Raw genomic sequence first — 13,181 nt, 5'->3', positions numbered from 1 at the left:
GCCGCCCATTGTCTGGGATGTGAGGAGCGCCTCTGCCCGGTCGCCCCGTCTGGGAAGTGAGGAGCGCCTCTGCCCGGCTGCCCCATCTGGGAGGAAGTGAGGAGCACCTCTGCCCAGTTGCCCCAAATGGGAAGTGAGGAGCGCCTCTGCCCGGTTGCCCCGAATGGGAAGTGAGGAGCGCCTCTGCCCGGCCGCCCTGTCTGGGAGGTGAGGAGCGCCTCTGCCCGGCCGCCCCGTCTGGGAGGTGAGGAGCGCCTCTGCCCGGCTGCCCCGTCTGGGAGGTGAGGAGCGCCTCTGCACGGCCGCCTCGTCTGGGAGGTGAGGGGCATCTCTGCCCGGCCACCCCGTCGGGGAAGTGGGCGCCTCTGCCCGGCCGCCCCCTCTGGGAGGTGAGGGGCGTCTCTGCCCGGCCGCCCCGTCTGGGAGGTGAGAAGCACCTCTGCCCTGCCGCCCCGTCTGGGAGGTGAGGAGCACCTCTGCCCCGCCCCCTCTGGGAGGTGGGGAGCACCTCTGCCCGGCCGCCCATCGTCTGGGAGGTGGGGAGCGCCTCTGCCCGGCTGCCCCGTCTGGGATGTGGGGAGCGCCTCTGCCCGGCCACCCCGTCTGGGAAGTGAGGAGCACCTCTGCCCGGCCGCCCCGTCTGGGATATGAGGAGCGCCTCTGCCCGGCCGCCCTGTCTGGGAAGTCGGGGGCGCCTCTGCCCGGCGGCTCTTCCTCTGGGAGGTGGGGAGCGCCTCTGCCCGGCCGCCCCATCTGGGAGGTGGGGAGCACCTCTGCCCAGCCGCCCATCGTCTGGGATGTGAGGAGCGCCTCTGCCCGGCCGCCCCGTCTGGGAAGTGAGGCGCGCCTCTGCCTGGCCGCCCCGTCTGGGAAGTGAGGAGCGCCTCCGCCAGGCCGCCCCATCTGGGAAGTGTATCCAACAGCTCCGAAGAGACAGCGACAATCGAGAACGGGCCATGATGACTATGGCAGTTTTGTCAAAAAGAAAAGGGGGAAATGTGGGGAAAAGAAAGAGAGATCAGATTGTTACTGTGTCTGTGTAGAAAGAAGTAGACATAGGAGACTCCATTTTGTTCTGTACTAAGAAAAATTCTTCTGCCTTGGGATGCTGTTAATCTATAACCTTACTCCCAATCCCCTGCTCTCTGAAACATGTGCTGTGTCAACTCAGGGTTAAATAGATTAAGGGTGGTGCAAGATGTGCTTTGTTAAACAGATGCTTGAAGGCAGCATACTCGTTAAGAGTCATCACCACTCCCTAATCTCAAGTACCCAGGGACACAAACAGGGCCGAAGGCCACAGGAACCTCTGCCTAGGAAAACCAGAGACCTTTGTTCTCGTGTTTATCTGCTGACCTTCTCTCCCTATTATCCTATGACCCTGCCACATCCCCCTCTCTGAGAAACACCCAAGAATGATCAATAAATACTAAAAAAAAAAAAAAAAAAAAAAAAAAAAAAGACTGAGATGTTATTTTCGTTATTTTGGAAACATTTCGTGTATAAAAAAGGTAAAATGAGAGGCATTTGTCTGGAAAATTCATTAAAAAATCTAACATGCATAAAACATAATTACTTTAAAAACAGTGATTTAGGCCAGGCGCGGTGGCTCACACCTGTAATCCCAGTACTTTGGGAGGCTGAGGCGGGTGGATCATGAGGTCAGGTGATTGAGACCATCCTGGCTAACACGGTGAAATCCTGTCTCTACTAAAAAAAATACAAAAAAATTAGCCGGGCGTGGGGGTGGGCACCTGTAGTCCCAGCTACTCAGGAGGCTGAGACAGGAGAATGGCGTGAACCCGGGAGGCGGAGCTTGCAGTGAGCCGAGATCACACCACTGCACTCCAGCCTGGGTGACAGAGTGAGACTCCGTCTCAAAAAAAAAAAAAAAAAAATAGTGATTTAATTTTCCCCCAACAACTCTGTGGCACACAAGACTTACAGAACAACTTACCTCACATCATGGTGGATAACCATTCTATTCAGAACTGCAGATCAGATGCCTCCTTTTCTTTCTTTCTTTTCTTATTTTTTTGAGACAGGGTCTTGCTATGTCACCTACGCTGGAGTGCAGTAGCACAATCACAGCTTACTGCAGCCTTGATCTCCCCGGCTTGGCTTAAGCGATCCTCCCATCTTAGCCTCCCAAGTAGCTGGGACCACAGGCATGCATTACCATGTCCAGCTAATGTTTTATTTTTTGTAGAGATGGGATCTCACTATATTGTCCAGGCTGGCCTTGAACTCCTGAACTCAAGGGATCCTCCTGCATTGGCCTCCCAAAGGGTTGGGATTAATTACATGTGTGAGCCACTGTGCTGAGTCCAGATGCCTCCTTTTCAGCTCACATATTTGAACATAGATTGGGAAAAATAAATCACCCTCCTCAAGCATTTCTTTGGAGAAATAACGTGCACACATACAAGGTACATATGTTGCCAAAATGGTAGAGGCTAATGTCTACCACCTGACTTATTGATTCAAACAGAGAAAAGGGCAACATATAATTGTAAACTGATTTTAGAAATTATTCTGTTCCATTACATCAATGTTGGGAGGACAGTGGGGGAGGGGCAGAATAAAAAGTAAACAATAAACTGCTTTCAAAAGGAAGAGGACATAGGTAGCTATTTTTGACCAACCACAGTATTGCATGATCAACGGTTTATTTTTGAAAGCCTTCAAAATAGTTTTCAGATTTATTTTAAAGTATTAAAAAATTAGTCATACCCTTTTCCAGGAGGAAAGAGATTTCCTGGCTACTTCTCTTGAGACTGAGAAGCCTTCTTCTGTGAGTTATATTCTGTGCACTGAATCAAGTCATCAGAATATACTGAAATTATATTTAAATGTGTTTTATATATAATATATATTACATATAATGCTCTTATAATAGTGTCTGGCATACCGTAAGCATTCAAAAAATATTATTATGTTAATGTTCTGCCTATAATTCCAGCTAGCTCCTTTATTCAAATACTTAAAAAACTCATTTCAAGCAGCATCAAAGCTCAAATAATCTAACGAAAAATGCCTATGCATAAATATCATAAAAACTATAATCAAATTCTCATAGTAATCAAAAGACTAATTTTCAGGTGATCTTAATCCTCATCTTTTAAAAACTCCATGATATTTTATTTCCAACATGGCCTTTTTAATATGGAGATGAATGCATATTTCCCATTACATGCTTTATTTAAAGATTTCATATCCTAGTAAGAATGCCATTCCAAACATTTACAGCATTTTGGTCAAGGCCGTATATCACCCTCTAGCTCTAGTCTTTTGTTCCATCTTGCAACTTGACCTGTATGGGGCAGCAAGAATGTCAAAACAAATTCAGTTAGGACAATGCTTATCATTTTGTTTAGGAACTGGAGCAAAACCATTTTTCCACATTCTACAGTAACCTGATTCCATATAAACACCAAGGCAGAAGATATTCATTCTCATTAAGTCTTTATTCAGGGTTGTATATACATTCACATCACCCATGGGATTTAAGGAACAGTTCTTCGTAGGAAAAACCTCTAGTGTCAGCAACTCTAGTGAATCAAAATTATATTACTGTACAACCCCATTAATTGGCCAGCATCTCCTTGTGTTCTTATATAGCTTTTAACTCCTTTGCTGCTCTAACCCAAAGGCAGGGAACAAAATTGCTAAAAAGAATGTTATTCCTGGCTAGACGCGGTGGCTCACGCCTGTAATCACAGCACTTTGGGAGGCTGAGGTGGGCAGATCACGAGGTCAGGAGTTCAAGACCAGCCCGCCCAACATGGTGAAACCCTGTCTCTACCAAAAATACAAAAAATTTGCCGGGCATGGTGGCGCACGCCTGTAGTCCCAGCTACTCGGGAGGCTGAGGCAGAAGAATCACTTGAACCTGGGAGGCAGAGGTTGCGGTGAGCCAAGATCGAGCCACTGCAATCCAGCCTGGGCGACAGAGCTAGACTTCGTATGAAAAAAAAAAAAAAAGAATGTTATTCCTCATATATACTACTTCTTCAGAAAGATTCCCTGAACATCTTTTGAATACCTAAACTGTCAATTGTGTATTTATGAATTCTCATGCTCTATGTACTATATTTTTCCTTTTTTTTTAGGCAAGGTCTCGCTGTGTTACACAGGCTAGAGTGCAGTGGCATGAAGACAGCTCACTGCACTCTCAATCTCCCAGGCTCAAGCGATCCTCCTGCCTCAGCCTCCCAGCAAGCTGGGACCACAGATGCACACCACCACACCTGGCTAATTTTTAATTTTTTTTGGCAGAGATGGGATATCACTATGTTGCCCAGGCTGGTCTTGAACTTCTGGGCTCAAACAATCCTCCCACCTTGGCCTCCCAAAGTGCTGGGATTATAGATGTGAGCCACCACACCTGCCCTTGTATTTAAACAATGTTTAAATTTGTTTATAAAACAGTCATATTCTGAGCTGAAGCTCAATTTACCCTGGTCTGTTCTCAGAATTAAAGCAGACTATAGCTCAGAAAGTATACAGACATCAAGAAAAAGAAAAGCCTTCTTCTGTGAGTTATAAGAATCAAACTCACTGGGGGAGTCTGTAAGATAAACAAAAAGTCTAGAGGAAGCCTTCTCCCATCTAATTCAGGTCTAGATTCAAGAGTTCATCTATAGTTCATGAAGAGGCTTTCAAGACTAAGAATGCTGGTGAAGAAGAGAGCTCCGGGATGTTTTTGCAGAAATGAATATGCAGAGTCCTGGAGGGTGAATGAAAATACTCTTACCTTCAAGGCAGCTGAAAGATAAAAATCTAAAGAATTCATGTAGATCAAGAGCCAAGTAAGTTTCTTTGGCTCAAAAGTCTTGGACCACACAGTAGAATCCTATTCCCTGTGCCAAAATATTATGCCAGGTAAAGCATTTTCTCATGCAAAATCGACAAGAAAAAGAAAAATAACCAAGCAACTCTCTATGGAAATAGTGCTAAAATTTAATAATCATTTGAGAGAATGAATGCTGAAAGGGATAAATCTCTGATCAGCAAGTTAGGACTCATATTTTTTATGGTGGCCACAGAGAGCTCTTTATCTTAATTTCTGTACCCTGATGGAGAAAAACATTGACTTTTAAGCTCAGGATGAATGTAATATTCCAACAGCAATCCCAAGATATCGATTTGGTGACTGACTGATTCATTTACTCATTTATCAAACATTTAAGCCCTTACAGTACAGTACCCTTTAAGCTGGGTATACAGGATACTAAGATGAGAAGGAATGTTGTCTAGTGGGAGAGACAGACAAGTAAACATTTATAATTGAGGAAGTAAATGTTATAGCAAAACTCAGCAAGTGGTAGAACAAAGCAGGAACACTTGTCCAAGTCTAGGGGGCTCAGGAAAAACTTCCAGGCAGAAGCGACATTTGAGTTAAACCTTGAAATGTGAGTAGGAAGGAGGCAGATAGGTGCTAAGATCTGCATTATTTGACATGCAATATGAGAATGGCTACAGAGTAAGTTAAAAACACAAAGGTGAACCAACTAATCCAGACTGAAGAGGGGGCCAGGAAAGGTTCTCCAGAAGTGGGTAAAGGAGGCAGACTGTTATACATAGAAACAAAACAGCAGTGGGAAGGCCTGGCAACAAGAAATATAGTACAGTATGTGATGCAACGGAATACAGTGAGTGTATTAGTTTCCTATCGCTGCTGTAACAAATTACCACAAATTTGGTGGATTAAAATAACACAAATGTATTATTTTACAGTTCTGGAAGTCAGAAGTCCAAAATGGGTCTCAATGGGCTAAAATCAAAGTGTTGGCAGGGCTGCATTCCTTCTGGAGGCTCTAGGGGAAAATCTGTTTCCTTGCCTTTCCAGCTGCTGGAGGTTGCCTGTATTCCTTGGCTCACAGCCCCTTCCTCCACCTTCAATGCCAGCAATGGCTGTATCTTACGCTGTATCAATCTGACATTGAATCTCTTTCACTGCTTTCCTCTTTCACTTATAAGGATGTATGTGGTTGCATTGGGCTTGCCCAGATAATCCGGGTAAATATCTCTGTATCAAAGTCAGCTAATTAGTAAATTTATTCTCCCTGCAACCTTAATTCCCTCTTGCCATGTAATACAACATATTCATAGGTTCCGATGGCTTGTATGCTGACATCTTTGGAGAACTAGTATTCTGCCTAACATAATGATTGAAATTGCACATGCTGGAGTCATACTGCCTGGGTTCATATTACAGGATATTTTTAAAGCTGATTTATTAAGGTATAATTGACGCGCCATAATTGCACATATTTAAAGGGTACAATTTGTTAAGTTTTGACACATGTATGCACTCAAGAAACTATCTTCACAAACAAGACAGTGAACCTATCTATCACCCCCAAATCTATCTTCATGCCCCTGGCTCCCTGTTCCCCATTCCAGACAACAACTGATCTGTCACTATACATTAATTTTCATTTCTCAGAATTTTACATAAATGAAGCCACACAGTATGTAGTTATGCTTCTTTTACCCAGCATAGTTATTTTGAGATTCATCATGTCCTGCCATCTTTATAATAAGTTTTGTGATCTTCGGCAGGTTACATAACTTGTCTGTACCTGAAGTACAAATAAGTATACTTATCTGTAAAATGGAATAATAATAGTAACTACTTTATTTCATTGTAGTGAGAAATCAATGAGTTAATATGTATGTAGGTAAAGGGAAACTGTTTTATATGAGATTTTGACTTTTGATTCAATTTTTAACTATGTTCCCCTGAAAATCTGATAAAGGTAAAATGTCGGCTATGTTCCTGAACAACTTTATGATTAAAAATGACTCCTGATTGGTAAGAACTGGAAGACTTATAAATATCTAGTTGGAAGCCAAATCTGTGGGCTTCCCTAAGTGTAGTAACTCTTGTAATTTAGCATGACCCTTAAGGGGACTCTGACTACTATGCCTTTGGAATTGCTACAAGAGATACTAGCTCCTGTGGAATGTGAGGATTTATACACAGGGCAACTCATAAATCTATCCAATGTGGATCTCATTCCTTTGTACCAGAGCATCACCCAGGGAAACGAAGGCAAAGAGTAGCTCATGGACAACTGTGTAGACAGTTCTATGAAGTGCTACAAGGTCTCACTGAAAATGAATGTCTTGCTAGCAAGCTTTGGCTCCTGTCCTATGTACTTTTGAGTAGACTGATGTCAAGTGTGGCCTATTATAGGCTTGCGAGTCTGAATGCTTAATTGATTCTAAGAAGACAACCCTCGTAGATGTGGAAAACTGTAAAGCTCTTAAAAAGTGCTGCTACATGATAGGTGTTAAGTGTTAGCTATTTTTTATTACATATAAACTGCTTAGAGTAATGACGGGCACAATTCTAACACTTGCTGAAAAAATATTGCTATGATTAGTAGTATCAACACCCACCTCTATCACCAGCACTGTAATGTGGTTTATATATGGAATTATAAATGGTCCTATATGGCTGAAGGTTAGATTATAAAAAAGAGAATGGCAGAGATGATATTGAAGAGGTAGGGAGGGATGAGATTATAGAGGAAACAGGTAAAGAATTTTCATTCTGAAGACAAGGAAGAGCCATTTAAATTTTATTTATTTATTTTTTAGAGACAGGGTCTTGCTGTGTTGCCTAGGCTGGCCTCAAACTCCTGGGCTCAAGCAATCCTCCCACCTCAGCCTCCTAAGTAACTGGGACTGCAGGTACATGCCAATGCACCAGGCTAAAAGGTTATTTTAAATAAGGAAATGTCATGATCAGATCTATGTTTTAGAAAGATCATTCTTTTAGAAGTGTGGAGAATGGATTGAAAGAGAGAAACTGGAACAGAAGCAGAAAGATTAGTTAGGAGGCTGTCATGATTATCTACAGAAGATAAAATGATGGTAAGAATTAAGATAGCTTAAAATATGTCAATGATTGCTTTTTGCTGGTAATACCCAAAAGAATAACTCCAAAAATCTAGGCACCAGACCTATATTTCCAACTGCCTGCTGGACATCCCCTCAAGAAGTCACTTCAAACTCAATTTGTCCCAAACTGAACTCATCATCTTTCTCCTAAAAATTATGCTCCTCCTGATTTCCCAGAATCTGTTAAAGAAACCATCCTGATCACTTAGTGTTGAACCTTGCTTAGTCTAATGTTCTACAACTTCTACTTTTCCTCACCTTCCACATATGTAGTTTATAAGTTCTCCCAAAATGATTTTAGAAACTATCTGTTCATTCACTTGGCCAACCATTCAAGCAAACAATCAAACAACATCTTGTGAACAATGTGCTAAATTTGAGCAGTGACAATACATAATTAAACACAATCCTTAAATATAATGTGCAAGTCCAAAATCAAGAAAGTTCAGGGGATCATGTGATGTCACCTTCATGGAAGAAATCAACCTAAATAACTATCCTTCGGCATGGAAGGTTGGGGAGAAGATCACTCATGGGGGAAAAAAGCACCACAAGCATTATAAGGAGAGTAACTAGTTTGCCTGGTACAAAGTGGGCTTATGTCTACTGTCTCAATATAATTGTAAAGAAGCTAGTATGGTTATATTAATATAAAATAAAATAAATTGTAAGACAAGGAATGTATACCAGAGATGAAGGACATTTTATAACGATAAAAAGGATCAATAGGAAGAAAATTATTATCATAAATGCACATGTATTTAATAACAGAGCTTCAAAATACATGAAGCAAAAACTAACAGAATTAAAGAAGACACGGGTAAATTCGCTATTTTAGTGGAGACTTCAATACTTCCTTTTTCAATAATTGATAGAAAAAATAATATATAGTTCTGCTTTTTCAAATGACAGCTGGTCAAGTCTCGCACACAGCATGTTTGTACTCTATATCTTTTTTTTTTTTTTTAGTATTTATTGATCATTCTTGGGTGTTTCTCGGAGAGGGATTTGGCAGGGTCATAGGACAATAGTGGAGGGAAGGTCAGCAGATAAACATGTGAACAAGGATCTCTGGTTTTCCTAGGCAGAGGACCCTGCAGCCTTCCGCAGTGTTTGTGTCCCTTGGTACTTGAGATTAGGGAGTGGTGATGACTCTTAACGAGCATGCTGCCTTCAAGCATCTGTTTAACAAAGCACATCTTGCACTGCCCTTAATCCATTTAACCCTTAGTGGACACAGCACATGTTTCAGAGAGCACGGGGTTGGGGGTAAGGTCATAGATCAACAGCATCCCAAGGCAGAAGAATTTCTCTCAGTACAGAACAAAATGGAGTCTCCCATGTCCACCTCTTTCCACACAGACACAGTAACAATCCGATTTCTCTTTCTTTTCCCCACATTTCCCCCTTTTCTATTCAACAAAACCGCCATCGTCATCATGGCCGGTTCCCAGTGAGCTGTTGGGTACACCTCCCAGACGGGGTGGCCGCCAGGCAGAGGGGCTCCTCACTTCCCAGATGGGGCGGCCGGGCAGAGGCGCCCCCCACCTCCCGGACGAGGTGGCTGCCGGGCGGGCGCCGCCCCCTACCTCCCTCCCGGACGGGGTGGCTGGCCGGGCGGGGGCGGGGGCTGCCCCCCACCTCCCTCCTGGACGGGGCGGCTGGCCGGGTGGAGACGCTCCTCATTTCCCAGACGGGGCGGCTGCCGGGCAGAGGGGCTTCTCACTTCCCAGACGGGGCGGCTGCCGGGCGGAGGGGCTCCTCACTTCCCAGACGGGGCGGCTGCCGGGCGGAGGGGCTCCTCACTTCTCAGACGGGGCGGCGGGGCAGAGACGCTCCTCACCTTCCAGACGGGGTGGCGGTCAGGCAGAGACACTCCTCAGTTCCCAGACGGGGTCGCGGCCGGGCAGAGGCGCTCCTCACATCCCAGACGGGGCGCAGGGCAGAGGCGCTCCCCACATCTCAGACGATGGGCGGCCAGGCAGAGACGCTCGTCACTTCCCAGACGGGATGGCAGCCGGGAAGAGGCGCTCCTCACTTCCCAGGCTGGGCGGCCAGGCAGAGGGGCTCCTCACATCCCAGACGATGGGCGGCCAGGCAGAGACACTCCTCACTTCCCAGACGGGGTGGCGGCCGGGCAGAGGCTGCAATCTCGGCACTTTGGGAGGCCAAGGCAGGCGGCTGGGAGGTGGAGGTTGTAGCGAGCCGAGATCACGCCACTGCACTCCAGCAAAAACCAGTCAGGTGTGGTGGCGCGCACCCGCAATCCCAGGCACTCGGCAGGCTGAGGCAGGAGAATCAGGCAGGGAGGTTGCAGTGAGCCGAGATGGTGGCAGTACAGTCCAGCCTCGGCTGGGCATCAGAGGGAGACCGTGGAGAGAGGGACAGCGAGACGGAGACGGAGGGGGAGGGGGAGAGGGCTCTATAGCTTTTCTTTTTGTAGCCAAACATATTAATCAATCCTGTATCACTCTGTTCAACGAAATGCCGTATATTACAGCAATGAGTTTCATTGCTTTCACAACTTACAAAATTGGAAATAAGGAACTGGTTGCAATTCCCCAGACTTTTCTCCCTAGAGAATATAGGAGATTTTAATCAGCACCTGAGCTATCGATATGGTTGTCAGTTTTTTCATCCTGAGGAATGCTTCATGAGCAATCTCTTTTCTCCTCCTTCTAGCAAATGCTTCATTAATAACACAAGTACGTTCTCTTTTCTCCTCCTTACTAGCAAATGCTTCATTAATAACACGAGTAGAGTCTGAAGCTGGAAGTATAGATAGCAGACTGTGATTAAAAAAACAAAACCAAACCACTTCCTGCTCTATTTACACAGCTTCTTTTTAGTAATGTTAAACTGCAGAAGAAAGCCCTCCTATGAGGCCAGAGAACAACTGAAGGCAGTAAGGTATGGCAGGAAAAACCAATGGCCAAACAGTATAACCTCCGAAAATGATAAGCAATTACCTTGAGGAATTAAAAAATTATTTGACTACCTTCCAGTTTACTGTCTAGGACTTTTGTTTTTTAAAGGATGATATTATTCAGTATGGTCAGCAAGGATATACCGATTGGCAACATAAAGAATTCCAAAGGATAGGTTAGAAATTCAGGACACTATGTTACATTTGCTCCTCACCCCTGTCCATACCCATCTTGGATAAGAGAGGAAGAACACAGATAAAAAACACAAAAGAACTTTAAGTAACTATATTTAGGGTAGGCTGTTTACAATAAGCCAAAGGTAACACACGTAGTCAAAACATTTTAAACTTTGAAGAATTCAAGGTCAAGTCATTTTATTATGCAATAGTTGGGATCCACAGCAGGAACCTACACAGAAGGCAGCCTATTTGTATGAGGGTGAAAGGAAGCTCAAAAGACAGAAAAAAGGAATTTTTATAAGCTTGATAACTAACCCTCACAACCAAGACCCGAATCAGAAGGAGCAAGGTATAAAACAGTGGAGTGTTAGGGTGAAGGCAGAGCAACAACTGAAGATGAAAATGTAGCAAGAGTGTTTGTATCCAGTCACTGGTTGAGAAACTCCTTCAACTCTAGATAGAGGATCATTATCAGATCATTCAGAATAGAGAAATCAAATCCTATATAACTCTCCCTGGTTACATGATTGCCCAGTTAAATTCACTTCATAAAAGTAACAGGGAGGCCGGTCACAGTGGCTCACACCTATAATCCCAGAACGTTGGGAGGCCAAAGTGGGAGGACTGCTTGAGCCTAGGAGTTTGAGACCAGCCCTGGCAACATAGTGAAACCCTGTCTACTAAAAATAAAAGAATTAGCCAGGCATGATAGTACATACTTGTAGTCCCAGCTACCTGGGAGATGAGGTGGGAGGATGGCTTGAGCCTGGGAGATTGAGGCTGCAGTGAGCCATATTATGCCACTGCACTGTAGCCTGGTTAACAGAGAGAGACCTTGTTTCAAAAAAAAGTAACAAGGAGGTCATCCTCAATCATCTCCTACACTAGTTTAAACCAATAGGGTTGGGTTGTTTGAGCATAAATTGGTACAGAGACTGGTTACTGTAACTTAAGTGGCCTTGTTTAAATTCAGCAAAGATGGCAGAAAATATTCAGTAGCTTTAATAAAAGAGAATGGCAAGTCAATCTATATCAGTTTGTATGAAAAAGCAGGTGTCAATCATTCAGGTCCAGATTATTTGAGGGTTGCATCTGAGTATAGGTCATATAGTGGTTTTGGTAGTTGTCCATGTGGAAGGTGGAGGTGTGAGAATCACTTGAACCTGGGAGGCAGAGCTTGCAGAGAGGCAGAGCTTGCAGGCAGGCAGAGCTTGCAGGGAGCCGAGATCATGCCACTGCACTCCAGCCTGGGCAAGAGAGCAAGACCCTGTCTTGAAAAAAAAAATTCTAGTTGTAAATCTATAACTACCACTTTAAATCAATATCCCTATCATGATACTCACATTTGAAGATTTGTACTTAAATGCTTTAAAGTACAACTAACTCCACACGCATTGCCAGACAATCATTAAGAAATAAACTGTAGTCCAAGATGATTATTTTTCTCCTCAAAAACAATAAGCAAAATGAGAAAGTATTTGTCTATCACATTGCTAAATGTAACAGTAATTTTTAGATGATGCAGAGAGCCACAAAAGTGAGGAATACTTTAATTTAATCACTTATTTTGATGCTAATTTCCTGAGTACTAAGAAAAATAAACTCAGGGAAAATTTTATTGATTTTTGGTGGGGCGAGGTGGCCCAGGCCTATAATCCCAGTACTTCGGGATACCGAGGCAGGCAGAGGTGTGAGTCCAGGAGTTTGAGATCAGCCTGGGCAACATGGTGAAACCCCATCTCTACAAAAAATACAAAAAATTAGCCAAGTGTGCTGGTGCATGCCTGTAGTCCCAGCTACTCTGGAGGCTGAGGTGGTAGGATCACCTGAGCCTGGGAGGTGGAGGTTGCAGTGAGCTGAGATGAAGCCACTGCACTCCAGCCTGGGCGGCAGAGAACCTGTCTCAAAAAAAAAAAAAAAAAAAAGAAAAGAAAAGAAAAGAAAAGAAAAAATTATTTTATTGGACAAATTAATCACTTATCCAATATTTATTGAGCACTACTATGTACTAGACACTGTTTTAGGTACTGAAAACACAGTAGTAAATAAGAGAAACAGGGCCCTGTCCTCATGGAGCTTATAATAGAGAGGAGCAGGCAATAAATGAGTAGACAAAATAACTTCTTCCTATGTTAGTACAATAAAAGAATTAAAATGTCAT

General features: G+C 43.9%; 1 protein-coding gene across 1 annotated transcript in view; it reads right to left on the bottom strand.

The window, feature by feature from the left end:
• Positions 1–13,181, bottom strand: part of ZSWIM5 (zinc finger SWIM-type containing 5) — a 187,123-nt gene that overhangs the window by 89,295 nt on the left and 84,647 nt on the right. The window lies entirely within an intron of this gene.

Source organism: Pan troglodytes, chromosome 1 (genome assembly GCF_028858775.2).
Source record: "Pan troglodytes isolate AG18354 chromosome 1, NHGRI_mPanTro3-v2.0_pri, whole genome shotgun sequence".
Lineage (NCBI taxonomy): Eukaryota > Metazoa > Chordata > Mammalia > Primates > Hominidae > Pan > Pan troglodytes.
The sequence above is the reverse complement of the archived record's forward strand: the minus strand, read 5'-3'. Positions and strand labels throughout refer to the sequence as shown.